At 34.1% G+C, this 15708-nt stretch overlaps 1 protein-coding gene across 1 annotated transcript in view; it reads left to right on the top strand.

The window, feature by feature from the left end:
* Positions 1-15708, top strand: part of LOC145246122 (tyrosinase-like) — an 80666-nt gene that overhangs the window by 29702 nt on the left and 35256 nt on the right. The gene's annotated exons all lie outside the window — the stretch shown is intronic.

Below are 15708 nucleotides of genomic sequence, written 5' to 3'. Positions count from 1 at the left end.
CAAGTATTTAAATCAGTTTTTGGCCGAAAATTTGGCTGCGAAGAGGTCAAAGTTTACAGAGTTGACCTTTGCAGACTCTACCAAACTCCTTCGCCAACTCTGGGTCTAAACACTTGAAATTTTAGATGTGGGTTACCTGGACATGAGTCAAACTTTTTAATATATATATATATATATATACATATGCACATAAAGTTATGAAGAGTACATAGGGCCCGAGCAAAGCCGGGCTGAACTGCTAATATATATATATATATATATATATATATATATATATATATATATATATATATATATATGTATATATATTGATAAGAGCATGTTTTTTTTTTCTTTTTTACACAGTGATCACCACTTATCAAGGCCCGGAAGCCACTCAGGGATAAGGGTTATTGCAAGTACATTACGTTAGTGAGGAGATTTGCTGAAATGTTTACTTAAGGGGGCGGTTCATTAGGAATCTGTTAACATTGGACTTGAAGACAACCAAGTTGTGGTCCGGAGGGAAGCAGGCAGACGGAACAGAGTTCCACACGCGTGCAATTCTAAGAAAGAAGCTTTGTTCATGGAATCTGCGTTTTGATTTAGGCACAGATATAGAGTGGGGGAAATTTTTCACAGTGGATTCAGCTAGACAGGTGTTTTTCGTGAAAGATTGGCGAGGGGGGACCAGAGATTAAAAACTGTGACCTTACAAATGTATGTTTATGTAAATGCCAATACACGATGAGTTGAATTCATTAGAAAATAAACGGAAAAACCCAATCAAATGTTAAAAATAGGAAGTAAATCGTAAAAGCCAATCGTTTGATCCGATGACTTAAAAAAGATTTGCAGGTGTCATGCCGACGATTAGTTAAAAGCTGGTTGATTTTCACTTGACTGCAATCATATAGTTCCGTACATTCCACAAAAAAGATACACATATACTATGGCCGTCATAAGCAACTACGAGGGGCCTTCAATAAGTTTGCAGACTTTTTTTCGTATGGGCAATTTTTTTGATAGTACAAATATTAAACTCTAGTCCTCTTCGAAGTAATCTCCTTTGGCTGCAATACACTTGTTCTACCTTGCCAGGAACTCATGGAAAGCCCCAGGGAAGTCCTCTTCAGTTGTTTCATAATGTTCGCCTCTAAGGTTTTCCTTGAACTTAGGGGAGGACCAAAAGTCACGGGAGCAGGGTCTGGACTATAAGAAGGGTGAGAAACTGTCTTGATGCCCATCTTGGTCAAATAGACCGCGGCAAGGAATGGGGTACTCTTGGGAAAAGCTTCGCGAAAATCTTCCGCATCTTTAGTTACTTGTGAATAATTGTGTGAACAGTTACTACACTTACATCAATATGTGCAATTATTGTCTCTATTGGCGCATGACGGTCCTTATCCATGAAATTCTTTATTTGATCAAGCAACTCTGCTGTTCTGACTTCCTTACTCTTCCCACACCTCTCATCGTCATTTACAGACTCCATGCCTGCTTGAATCTCTTATGCCACTCCAAAGCTGATGCTCGATTCATGCAAGATGGTCCAAAAGCAGTCTGGAGCATTCCATACGTTTCTGTGACATTTTTCCAAGTTTCAAATAGAATGTTTATGCATATCGTTCTTCTAAAGTGTCCTCGCGTCCAGATTTCATTTTTGAAATTCAGCAGTTGTGAGAATCAGGCTTTAGTTGAATGTATTCCAATTCCTGCTGTAGCTGTTCATTTAAACCGTAAATCATAAAAATTGACCAGTAATCTCATACGATGTATAGCAATAATATACTGAATTTTCAAGAATCTACGACAATTTTAAATGTAGGAAAATAAAGCCTAGAAACTTATTGAAGGCACCTCGTATATCATTTTATTTCGACATAATGACATTCACCCACCATATTCTTCGATCATTTGTAGGTATTTATGCTGACGGCATTACCATTTATGGGAAAATTTCAAAGGTTAGCAAATACCGGGATCCTTCTGATTCTCCTCCTAACCTTGAGCTTGTGATATAATAGGGGGAAAAATATCTAATTACCTGTAATGCTTCAAAAACCAACTTCTATCTTTTCGTCGCCTGCGCTCTAATCCCCACTTGAGCCCCAAATTAAGTGAACAGTTCTCGTCTTAAAGAAGCACCATATTCTGTCAAACTACTGGGACTGACCTTCACTCTTGACCTGAAATGGAAGATTTACATCAGATCCGTTCCTAAAATTGCTGGGGAAATGTTTGCATCATTCTACCGCTCCAGAAAATATCACTCCCGACAAAATTCTCCATTAATACAAGAGCTGAATATGTCTTAAGATCGAGTACTGCTACCACATCTGGGGAGGAGCTGCTAAGAATATCCTTTCCTGCCTTGCCAGGATACAAAATCGTCTTCGAAATCTTATAACACACCTGCCAAGCGTAAGGAGTCGTAATGTCGGCTATATTTAGTTTAATTGTGTTTTATTCAATGGAGATGGAAAAGTATTAAATCAATTAAAAAAAGGTGGAGTATGAGGGGCAGATAACTCATAGCACACGGACATTATTGACCAGAGCAATCCTCTATCTATACAAGAGTCAAATACGTTCTAATATGAAGTACTGTTGTCACATCTGATGTGTAGCTCCTAAGAGTACCCTTTCCTGTATTGACAGGATACAAAACCGTCTTCAACATCTAGTGAGCGAGGATCTTTTTGTCTCCCTATGTCCTCTTTCTTGCAGAAGAGATGTTGCGAGTTTGTCTCATTACGTTTATGGTAGTTGCTCGACTGAGCTCTAATCTATAAACCTCTCGCAACAAATACTCGTCTAGCGACAACAGTTTTCATCACTATTCTCTATTTGTGCATAAAATTAAACGAAACTTCCATGAGCAGAGTTTCTTTCCTAGAACTATCCGTCTGTGAAATATAATACTGTGGGGTTGCTTCCCATTTGACTACAGCATTATCATTTTAAAATCTGTGAACAGGTTCCACCATTACTGATCATGTTGTTTCACCAACTACCTAACGTTTAACCCTTATCCTAGAGTGGCTTCTGAGCCTTGATAAGTGATGACTAAGAGTACCCTTTCCCGTATTGACAGGATACAAAACCGTCTTCGAAATCTAGTGAGCGAGGACCTTTTTGCCTCCTCCCATACTTCCTCTTTCTTCTAAAAAAAGACGTTACGAGTCTATCTCTGCTCTCTCGTTACTTTATGGTAGGTGCTCGACTGAGCTTCAATCTATGGTCCCTCCCTGTAAAACATTCGCAACAAATATTCGTTAAGCTACAACAACCGTCAGCAATTTCTATCCCTGTTCATCTGTGCGTAAAACTAAACAAAAATTCAATCAGATGACTTTCTTTCCTAGAACTGTCCGTCTGTGAACACATTACCGTGGGGCTATTTTCCAGCTGACTATTGATTGATTATGTCATTTGTAATTTGCTAACGTTGCTCAGTTGTCAGTCTCATTATGATGAATTCTCAAACCATGCTGAACTCAAAATAACCGATAGTTTACAAATATGCAATTAAAGAACATTGAGTTTTTAATTGAACCTTTTATATATGAATAAATAATAGATATGTACAAGAAATGAATAATAGATTAATACACAGACACACACACACATAAAGATATATATATATATATATATATATATATATATATATGTATATATAGATAGATAGATAGATAGATAGATAGATAGAGTCAGATGTATGCAAACACATACATGTGCACATATACATAGATATACGAATACCCACCCATGCATATACACACGACCTATGAGCAAATACATTCATTCATTAATACCTACATATGAGTGTGTAGCTACGGGTATGCATGGCTGAACGTATGTATGTATATATATATATGTTTATATGCATGTGCTTGTATCAAATAAAGTTAAACGTAACCACTGCCCAAAGCACCATCTTAGGAGCCCACCCCATATATATGTGAAATTAACGATGCGTCTATTGATTACTTATTTATTATTATTTATTTATCCTAACTTTACTTTATTTACTTGGTATAAATATATACATGTCTGTGCGTGTGTGTATATATATATATATATATATATATATGCCTAAAGCACCATGTTAGAGGCCCACCCCGTATATATGTGAACTTAACGATGCGTTTATCTAACCCCGCATTATTAACTACACCCATGTATTTACTTATTTACTTATTTATTATTACTTATTTGCCCTAACTTTACCTTGTTTACTGCGTATGAAAATATATACGTGTCTGTGTATGCATATATATATATATATATATATATATATATATATATATATATATATATATATATATATAGTTTTTGTTGTTAATTTTTTAAACGATATAAAGATTAGCGTCTTCACCTTGAAGATCGGATTTTTTTTCTTTTAGAAATTGCCCATTTTTTATTTTGGACATATTTTTATTTATTTATTTTTAAAACAGTAATCTACGTACATGCATGTTTCGGGTCCCTACCCCTCGTCAGCATAGCTTAACTGTTATTAGGACTCGAACCCTGGACCTTATGTATTTCAGTCCAACGTCTTATCCATTACGCTATGGTGTCATAGACGATTTTACTGTTTAGTTTTTATCGTTTATATATATTTACATTGTTTTTGGTTGTTGATTTTTTAAACGATATTAAGATTAGCGTCTTCAAGGTTTCACAAATAGATTTTAATACTGAAAATGGACTCTCATATATTTGTATTGCTGCATGATTTTTTTTATTCAAGAGCAATCAACATTGAACAGGTTATCTCATTTGCATATTACATTAAAGAAAATCGGTTTTAGTAATTAGATTTAAATTTTTAATTTTAACGAAAGCTATTGTAGTAATAGAATTGTTTTTAATATTCTATTAAGAAATATAATGTAAAGTGGATTTATTTATTCATTGCAGACTATTATCTTCATCTTTTAATGTTTCACGACGTTTCGGCCAACTATTCCTCTGACCTCCGTCGGGTGGTAACCGTGACGGGATAGGAACTCCGATCTCCTAACTGCATTCACAGCAATTACTGCCTTCCATAGTTTTCGTGGTCTACGGTCGATAGGTTCAGTCGACAACAACTATGGAAGGCAGTAATTGGTGTGGATGCAGTTAGGAGATTCGGAGTTCCTATCCCGTCGCGGTTTCCACATGACGAAGGCCTGAGGAATAATTGGCCGAAACGTTGTGATACAACAACTAAAAAGATGGGGATAATAGTCCGCAATAAATAAAATTAATAATACTCATCTCAATAATGAATTCTAATAAATGAGTTCACTTTTTGTAAGTAAAAATAAAATACTCTAGTTGAATACATCGAGTACGCTAAGCATTAGGCTTCGAAATGCCTTGGCATAAAGAGTCCCTTCTATCCCCCAACTAATTTTTTGTATACCCTTATTGAATAAATGAACCAATCTATATTTATCAATGTATAGTTTTTGTAACTTCTTTTCCCATTCCTATAGTTCTCATATATATATATATATATATATATATATATATATATATATATATATATATATATATATATATATAGGAACTCTGCCTTTTGGATCATTTTGGACCATTTGGAATTTACCCATTGTGTTATATAGGGGTTTCATATAGAGAGTCTTATTATAAGTGATGCTTAGAAAGAGTCTTATTACACGCACAGTCTTAGCAGAGTCTTATTAGAATGTTTGTCGTTGAGAGAGAGAGAGTCTTATTACAAGTGATGCTGTTGAGAGAGTTCTAGAGAGGGATGTTGTGAGAGAGATTGTTCGTTCCGTGTTCGTGTTATGACGATTCATATATATTAAAAATATGTTCATTCTTAGGTTAATAGATGTGTTGCTATGTGAAGCTCTTAGAGTGAGGAGATAGTGTTCAGACAGTCTTAGTGTAGATATGAGATGTAGATTCACATTGTGGATATGAGATGTGTATGTCACGACATTTTATAACACAGACATATAATAACAATTCACTTTACCTTTTTGTAAGAATCACAAAGACGAGCTTTATCAAAACACATGATGGGTTTATTTCTTCACGACCGACCGTGGTTTTCTCATCAAGAATTCAAAGCTTCACATTTTAGTTTCAAAGTGATCGTCTCGCTTCTCGACGTTCGAATTTCAAACTCCAGACTCTCTCTGAGTTTCTCACTGAATGTCTCTAACTAACTAACTCTCACTTCCTATATTGAGACATCCATGCATGTCTGGCCACGTGAGCAAAATTCACGTGTTTCAACATGCGCGACTTTGCACGTTTCCGACATTATGATTTCCCAATAACCTATTTTTTCTTTGATGTTTTTACAAAGGAATTCAACCTACATATCTAATTCATTTAACCCATATTTTATTATCCACATTCTTTCTAACAATTGAATAGTTTATTTATTATTTATTTCATCAGAATTAACAATTTACTGGACATTCCATTTAAACCTATTGTTCTTTAAAACTTATATCCAAGGTTCGATTTCTGCTTTCTCTCATTTTATTTTAATTTTAACTAAATCTCTCTATTTTTATACTTACATGAAAAGGGGACAGCCCTTATCATGTAACAATTGGATTGGAAATTTTAAACTCGACCGTTTTGGATTTTACCATTCTTGGATTTTTTACCCTTCACCGGACTATCCATTCATGTGAAATCTTTTTATCATTTTTCTTTTACCTCCTATTCCCCTTACCTCACCCTTTTTTTAACCAAGTAAGATCTGTGACTTACTTGTAGTTTCATTAAATACTTTTATATGTAAAATCCGATCCTGCATTTTGCTAATTCCTGCCCTCTGATAAGAAGGAGAGTATTTCTTCGAAACTCCGCGGATTAAGGACTATCCACTTATCTTGTGCTTCCTTTTTTAAAATTAAATATGTTTTTAACTCTTTTTCACGATGTCTTTTTACATGTTTTATTAATCATTTGTTCATATATATATATATATATATATATATATATATATATATATATATATATATATATTATGTAGATTACTGTTTTTAAAAATAATAAATAAATAAATAAATAATACGTTCAAATAAAATTGGGCGACTTTCTAAGAAAAACGCCAGTTCTCCGAGGCGGAGACATAAACATTACTCTCGTTTAAAAAATCAAAACAAAAACCGCTTAAACAGATAAACGATAAAAAACGAAGCAGTTAGTTGTCTATGTCAACATAGCGCAGTGGATTAGGGCGCTGGACTGAAATACATAAGGTCCAAGGTTCGAATCCTACCAACAGTCAAGCTACGCTGAAGAGGAGCAGGGCTCCGAAACACGCCTGTCCGTAGATTACTGTTTTTAAAAATAATAAATAAATATATAATATATATATAGTGAATAAATGACAAAAACAAAATTCATGATGTTGACCATCTTATTATTTATTCTTTTAATTCAGTTGACTTATATAATTCTTGACAGTATCTGTTTCATAGCGCAAATCAATCACTTAATTATTATATCAATCAGTGAATCAATTATGCCCTTAACTCATCAGAAGAAATAGCAACAATCAATCCATTAAAAGGAAATGTGATTTGACATGATTAAAATCCGAAAATTGGAAGAGAAGCTGCAAATACCTTTAATATATTTCAATTACGCCATTTTGAATTTTAAAAATAAAGTTCCTAGACCCAACTATACGTACTTACATTCCCTATTAATTTATGAATATTCAATCAAAATGTTCTATTTAATAATCAGTAAATTTATTAATTCTAATTTATTTATGCATACTTATTAAAATAACGTCAATAATTAGAAAATATTATACATGTTTGCAAATACGAAACTAAACTAAAAAAAAAACGATTGACCTTAGCATTTTTATTAAATAATTTATTGATTTGAATTGAAACAGTACATAATTAAGTTCGCTTGACTATTATAATCAAGTTTATTACTATTTCAATTATAATTCTTAGTAGCAATTAATTCTAAACACATAATTACGTTTGGTTGGGATAAAAAATTTGCTGAAAAAAAAAAACTTCACAAGTGTATTTTTACGTTTGCGAAAATATACGCATACAGGGTGAAACTATGAAATTATCGCACTAAAAAAAGATGACATGATTTCGTTTCCGTTTGATGAAAACCAGTTTTTTTTTGTTTTGTTTTTTGTTTTGTTTTTTGTTGGCCAGATGTGTACAAATACCAAGAGCGAAAGGCGCCTTCTATCATGTCTGAAAGTGAAACAATGTTCAACAAGCAAGATCGGAGATGTGCCGCTGTACGACTCATCCTCTCTACCGATACAAGTTATGACTACAGGACCATTGCCAGCGCCCTCAAATGCATCGTTGAATTGCCACGAATAACAGGGAGGTACCCAGCCAGCCACAGTTATGAGCTTTGGTGTAGTTTCAAGTTAGGACCACATCGTGCCACCTCACATCTTCGAAGTCGGCTTGAAAGTCAACACCAAAGTGTACTTAGATGTGCTGAAGAGTGTGGTGATCCCCTACTACAATCAGCTGGCCGCTGGCAGACCCTAGATATATCAGCAGAATTCAGCGCTGACCCACAAGTCCAAAAAAACACAGACTTGGCTTCAGAAGGAGTGCTACGAATTTGTACACTTCTCTCACTCCCCCCCTCCCCAACCTAAACCTGCTGGACTATTTCGTTCGGTCATGCGTCGAGAACATCACCAAAATGACCTCCCACAACACCAAAGCCAGCTTGATTGCCGCCATTCGCCGATGCTCGTGGAAAAGGCATGCTCCCAGTTCTGGACCAATATCGAGACGGTGATTGAGCTGAAGGCAGCTACATTGAATATATGTCAGCCATACTACATAATAAATTTACCTGAATTGATTTGGAAGCTACCATTGTAATTTATTAGAATTGACAAAAAAAAAATTCAGTTGAAATCATTTATTTTATCTGAAAATTCCATTTATCGTCCCAATTCTGTAGAAGCGCCACACACACACACACGCGCGCATATATATATATATATATATATATATATATATATATATATATATATATATATATATATATATGAGAATATGATCATATATATGTATATATATATGTATATATATAGAGAGAGAGAGAGAAAGAAGAGAGAGAGAGGAGGAGGGTTTGTATAAGCTATATCGTCTGAAGAGGTCTCTAGTTACTAGTAGCTTGCTGACCGAAATATGTTCATGAATGTGTAGCGACATATTATTGCTTATGTAAAAACAATGTATATATATAGTAGAACTGGTAATTAATAAAAACCTGAAGAAAGTGCTCAATACTGTTGTAGAGCAGATATACGTAATTAATAAAAATGGCAGAAAGATACGGTAATAAAAAATAAAACGTATATATATATATATATATATATATATATATATATATATAGTAATTTTTATACATATATATATATATATTTTTAATGTAAATACAGTCATATCTTGCTACGATGTGCAGACCGTTTCAATCATATTAGATATCATCAGGCAAGGAAAATTAAGGTACATAAACTAAAAAGGTTTCAAACCTTTTCAAATTTTGAGGAGAGAAAATTTGCCATGAGTGGCGATGGGCAAAAATTAAAGTTCTTATCGGTTTAACTTAATTCCGAAGATCTGGTTTCTGTTAAGAGAAGGGGGGATTAAAAAGAGTTGAAAGGGTAGTTTAAGGTTGTGGAAAGCAGTAAGGAAGGGGGATGAAGACAGTAGGGGAGAGAGGAATGGAAGTTGAGTGAACACGGTTGTCAAGGTTACCGACGGGGCGATAGTCAGGATCCAATTCAGGTCATTTAGAGGTGTTTCAGTTACTGGTAAATTTAACTAAATTGGGTCAACTAGTCCGTCGATAAAAATTTGATGTCTTTTAGCTCAATTTTTTTATTTTTTTATTTATTATTTTTTCTTCTTATTTTTTCATTTGTGTCTATTGGTTCGAAATTTACGTTGATCAAAATTACCAAATCCAAGGACATTTTCGTAAAAGCTGATAAAGCTGACAACTTTTACAAACTAGAAAAACCTGAATATAAAAAATTACTTAAACAAAACATCACAACTAATTATAAAAAAAATTAATCATGATATTATCCAGAAAATAAACTTTGATAGTAAAAAATAACCGACAAACTAGATATTAGCAAAAGAGTAAATAAGCTGCATGAAAAGGAAGCATATGTACTATTAAAAGATCATAAATCTAACTTCCCACAAAAACTCAAGTACGTCCAAGGATGGAATACTGTTGCCATATCTGAGCAGGAGCTGCTAAAAACAGCCTATCCTGCCTTGACAGAGTACAAAATAGACTTCGTGGCTTAGTGGGGGATGCCCTTTTCTCTACCCTGCAACCTCTCTCCCACAGAAGAGACGTTGCGAGCCTATCCTTGTTTTATCGTTATTTCCATGGTAGGTGTTCGTCTGAACTCCAATCTCTGGTCCCCCCTCGCCAATCTTTCATGAAAAACACCCGTCTAGCTGAATCCACTGTCAAAAGTTTCCCCCACTCTTTATCTGTGCCTAAATCAAAACGCGGATTCCATGAACAAAGCTTCTTTCTTAGAACTGCACGCCTGTGGAACTCTGTTCCGTCTGCCTGCTTCCCACCGGACTACAACTTGGATGTCTTCAAGTCCAACGTTAACAAATTTTTTTTTTTTTTTACAAGGGTGTCACCACTTATCAAGGCCCAGAGGCCACTCGAGGATAAGGGTTAATAGGTATACATTAGTCATTGTGATTTTAGCATAGTAAACAGTGGGAATTTTGTAACTTGGATTACTTAGGGGGACGATTCAATTAGAACTTGTTCACATTGGACTTTTTCATTTTTTTTTTTTTCATAGGTATCAACTCATTATCAAGGCCAAGAGGCCACTCAAGGATAAGGGTTAAAGAGTGTACAGTAGAAATTGGACAATATAATAATCATTAGTAATGAAAATTTGTTAAATTTGATAACTTATATGGAACGGCTCATCAAGAACTTATTTACGTTAGACTTGAAGACAACCATATTGTAGTCAGCCGGAAAGCAGGAAAACGGAAGACAATTCCACAGGCGTGCAGTTCTAATAAAAAAGTTTTGTTCATGGAATCTACGTTTAGGTTTAGGCACAGATAAAGAGTGGGGGAAATTATTGATAGTGTTTACAGCTAGACGAGTGTTTCTTGTGAAAGTTTTGCGAGGGGGGACCATAGATTGAAGCTCAGTCGAACACTTTCCATGAAAATAACGATACATCAGAGACAAACTCGCAACATCTCTTCTGTGAGATAGAGGTTGCAAGGAAGAGAAAAAGACATCTCCTACGAGGCTACGAAGTCTATTTTGAACTCTATCAAGGCAAATTCCTAATGAACCGCCCCCTTAAGTAAACACTTCATCAAATCTCCACACTAACGTAATGTACTTGCAATAACTCTTATCCCTGAGTGGCTCCGGGCCTTGATAAGTGGTGATCACTGTGTAAAAAAAAAAAATCCACGACTAGATCAGAAATAGGTAAAATCAGTAAAAGAATTCTTGAAAGAACAAATGAACAAATAAAATAAAAAATATATAAACTCAACCTATGGATAAATACGGCTTAAACGATAAAATGGTTCTCCAACATTGAAAACAAAGAGAAATGCTCCTTTATCCAATTCGACATTGAAAGCTATTACCCCTCAATCGCGAAAGAACTCTTCGAGGAGGTTTTAGAATTTGCAACTCTTACCTCGGATATATTAAAGGATGAAATGGAAAGTTTTTTCCGCATACATTTGTGTACATTTAGATGTCTGTCTGCGCACATATAGGCTTATAGTATTTCTGCTCGTTTTTATGTATATGGGTGCATATGTACATGTATGTATACGCGCGTAAAGAACAAAAATACAAAAAAAAAAAAAAATTACTACTATTTAATAAGCTTAAACATTCCCACCTATTAAAACATATATTAAATAAAGTAAACATCCAATCTGATAAAAATAGAAAAAAGTTCAACGTTAATTTCAAAACAATAGACACAAATTAAAAAAATAAGAAGAAATAATAATAATAATAATAATAATAATAATAATAATAATAATAATAATAATAATAATAAATAATAAATAAATAAATAATAAATAAATAAATAAATAAATTGAGCTAAAAGATATCAAATTTTTATTGACGGACCAGTTGACTCAATTTAGTTAAATTTGTCAATAGCTGAAACACCTCTAAATGACCTGAAATTGTATCCTCACTATCGCCCCGTCGGAAACCATGACAACCGTGTCCACCCAGCTTCCATTCCTCTCTCCCCTACTGTCTTCACCCCCCCCTCTAAATTTGAAAAGGTGTGGAACCTTTTTAGTTTTTGTACCTTAATTTCTCGTTGCCTAATGATATCTAATATGATTGCAATAGTGTGCACATCGTAGCAAGATATGACTGTATTTACATAAAAAATAAAAAAATATATATAACTTGCTCTCTTATGATTGAGCATTATCAACGACCCTTGTTGAAATTCAATTATTTTCAAATTTTGGATATTTTCCCACCGGAATTATATAAGTAACTTATCTTGCCTTTGATAACATTTATTTGTTATATATTTGTTTTTTGACAACTTTTTCGAATCTATGTGTACAGTAATACAAACCCATATATATATATATATATATATATATATATATATATATATATATATATATATAAACACAAATAATTAAGACTAAGATATAAGGATGCAAACCAATAAGTGAGAGCAGCAAGAGAGCTTATTCATTGCAACTCAGACTAATATTCGAGCTGTGCGTCACGAGTTAAATTTAACTGCCGTTCCGATTGGTTATGCACAAGTAGTGTTTAATAAGATTACAATGGATTTTTTTAGGATTTAGGATTTATATGTATGTCAAATCAAAGCATATATATATATGAAATGTTAATCTCAGTAATTATTTTAAATCTTGCATTTTTCTTTACTTTGTTTTCCAATTCCTCGTCTATTCTTTTCTATTTCAAATTGACATTTCGGTTGGCAAATATCCTTTATTTTTTTTTTTTTTTAAATGACGTTGTCTTTTTCCAAAATTGCTTTTCTGTTTCAAAGGCCTTGTTCGTTTTCTTTAAAATAATTTTCTTTTTTTTATATAAGAAATAGGATTGCAGTTTTTTTTAAATATCATTAAGTGAATATTTAAAATTCACACACACACACACACACACACACACACACACACACACACACAAACACACACACACACACACATGCACACACACACATATATATATACTTAAAAATATATATATATAAATTTGATATATATATATAAATTTCAAATCTATCTATCTATCTATCTGTCTCTCTATCTATCTATATATATATATATATATATATATATATATACATATATATATATATATATAATATAAAGCTGAACGTCTGTGTGTGTGCGTGCGTGCGTGCGTGTGTGTGTGTGTGTGTGTGGTCACGAATAGGCTCTTATATGGTTGACTATTATAGAACACTGATCACATATATTGATAGATGTATCGAGACACAGGAGTGGGTATGTTTGATCTGGCAGAACGGTGGTTCATTAAAATTGTGGGGTCTGCGTTCGCGCCTGGTCCACAAAGTATGGAAATAAAAAATTTAAAAATTAAAAAAAAAAAAAAACGTTTACAAGTGTTTTTGATATAGATGTACATAATAATACTTTGATAAGTATGTTTTAACTTAAATGGGGATGGTATAGTAAAATTGTGGCGTCTGCGTTCGCGCCTGGCCCCCATAGAATGGAAATGGGCACAAACTGTAATAAAGACTTTTCATAGAGCTATCTGCGTAAGTATAATTTGATAATTATATTACATTTTTAAGATTCCCTCTTACCTCTATTTCCAAAAGTAAATTAGATTTTAGTTGAGTGGGGGTTGTTTTTTTGGATGCTGATAATACAATGACGTTGGTTTTAATGCGAAATGCAAGAGAATACGTTTCCTCATTCTATAACATTATCGTGGTTCGGACTAAGATCGCAGTGTAGTATCTGTTCTAATGCTGCACTTCGCATTTTTGTTCTCGGTCAGTGGAGGAGAAATCTTTCATTGACTGAGAAAATTTTTTATTTTTATTCCTATCCAGAGTGCCCCTTTTTTTGGGGGGGGGGAGCTGGATTTTTCCCACATTAAAAATCGACCTTGTGTCTAACTCTGCCCTCATGGGGAGGCAAGTAAACAGGAACGTTATCGTCGTTTGGTAGAGTTCACGGCCGAAAGGGAATGGTTGTATGGCTTCGTGTGTCCGTGCACGGGAGGTGTCCCTTTGCGGGAATCTTTTTTGTCCTAGTACGGCACTAGTATCTTCTAGGTTGTAAACGATAAGCACATCTCATTTGAATTGACGGGATTAATCCCATTTGATGGATAGCAGCCCAGTTGCGTAATCTTTCACAGATGGCTGATTATTGAAAAAAAAAAAAAAAAACCGCCTGTAGATGTTTCGACAAAGAAAGGAAAATATAGTTTGAAGCTAGAACACTCTCCCTGAGAATTCTTCCTTTAAACTCCTCGGCTTAACATTCATAGGGAATATGAACTGGAACAAATACATTGACGACATTGCGAAGGCTGCTGCAAGACTACTCACGCCTGAAAGAATCCTGTACCTCTACAAATCCACCATTCGCCAATGCATGGAGTATTGTTGCCACATCTGGGTTGATGTACTACCACCACTCTCTCCTTCTTGGATAGGGTTCAAAAAAGAATCCTCTATCTAATATATCCCACTTTGTCTTCTCAGCCTCAACCGCTGTCCCATCGCCGCAATGTTGCATCCCTGTGCTTATTTTAGATGTATTTTAATGAAATGTGCTCTGATGAACTCGTTGCACTTGTGCCCTCCCTCGACGTACGTATCCTCGACAAAACCGCTTAGCAACAAAATCACACCCCTTCACTGTTGAGGTCCATAAATGCCCGAAAGCTTTCTACTCTAAGAGTTCCTTCCCTCGGACGTTCACCCCCCACCCCCCAACAATGCATATCGCCACTTGGACATAAGGGGCTACTATTTGGGATCATGCCCAGGAAAGATTAACAATATGTCGGTTCACGTTATATTTGAACTCCTGCGTATCAGTACAATCAGGGAAGCAGGTAACAGGAAGGGAATTCCAAAGTCTAGTTGTTCGAGTTAAGAAACTATTCAATAATTTTCTAATTTTTCTATCTTAACAAATTTATCCAATTTTCCATTGTCTAATTTTTCGTGGCCTGATATATATATATATATATATATATATATATATATATATATATATATATATATATATATATATGTATGTATGTATGTATGTATATATATATATATATATATATATATATATATATATATATATATACACTTCAGAATAAAATTATCTAACAATCAACTGGTATGGGAACGTGTAATAATAAGTTTTACAAGATATTACTGGCAATAATATTCTATAAGTACTAACCCACCTAAATCAGAATTGCCCGATATACACAATAGAGCAACTAAATCCCTTACTCTATGACATTTAAATACTAAAACAACTTTTAATTGTGGTTTTCCATGTCTCACTGACGTTAGCAAATAAGGAGTAAACCATTATAACTATTTGCTAATGTTTTCTCTTCTGAAGAGATGATAGACATCGAAATCCTATAGGATAAGGAGTTATAATATTTCAAATGTATTCTTTG

Source organism: Euprymna scolopes, chromosome 23 (assembly GCF_053919585.1).
Source record: "Euprymna scolopes isolate OS-2025 chromosome 23, ASM5391958v1, whole genome shotgun sequence".
Lineage (NCBI taxonomy): Eukaryota > Metazoa > Mollusca > Cephalopoda > Sepiida > Sepiolidae > Euprymna > Euprymna scolopes.
The sequence above is the reverse complement of the archived record's forward strand: the minus strand, read 5'-3'. Positions and strand labels throughout refer to the sequence as shown.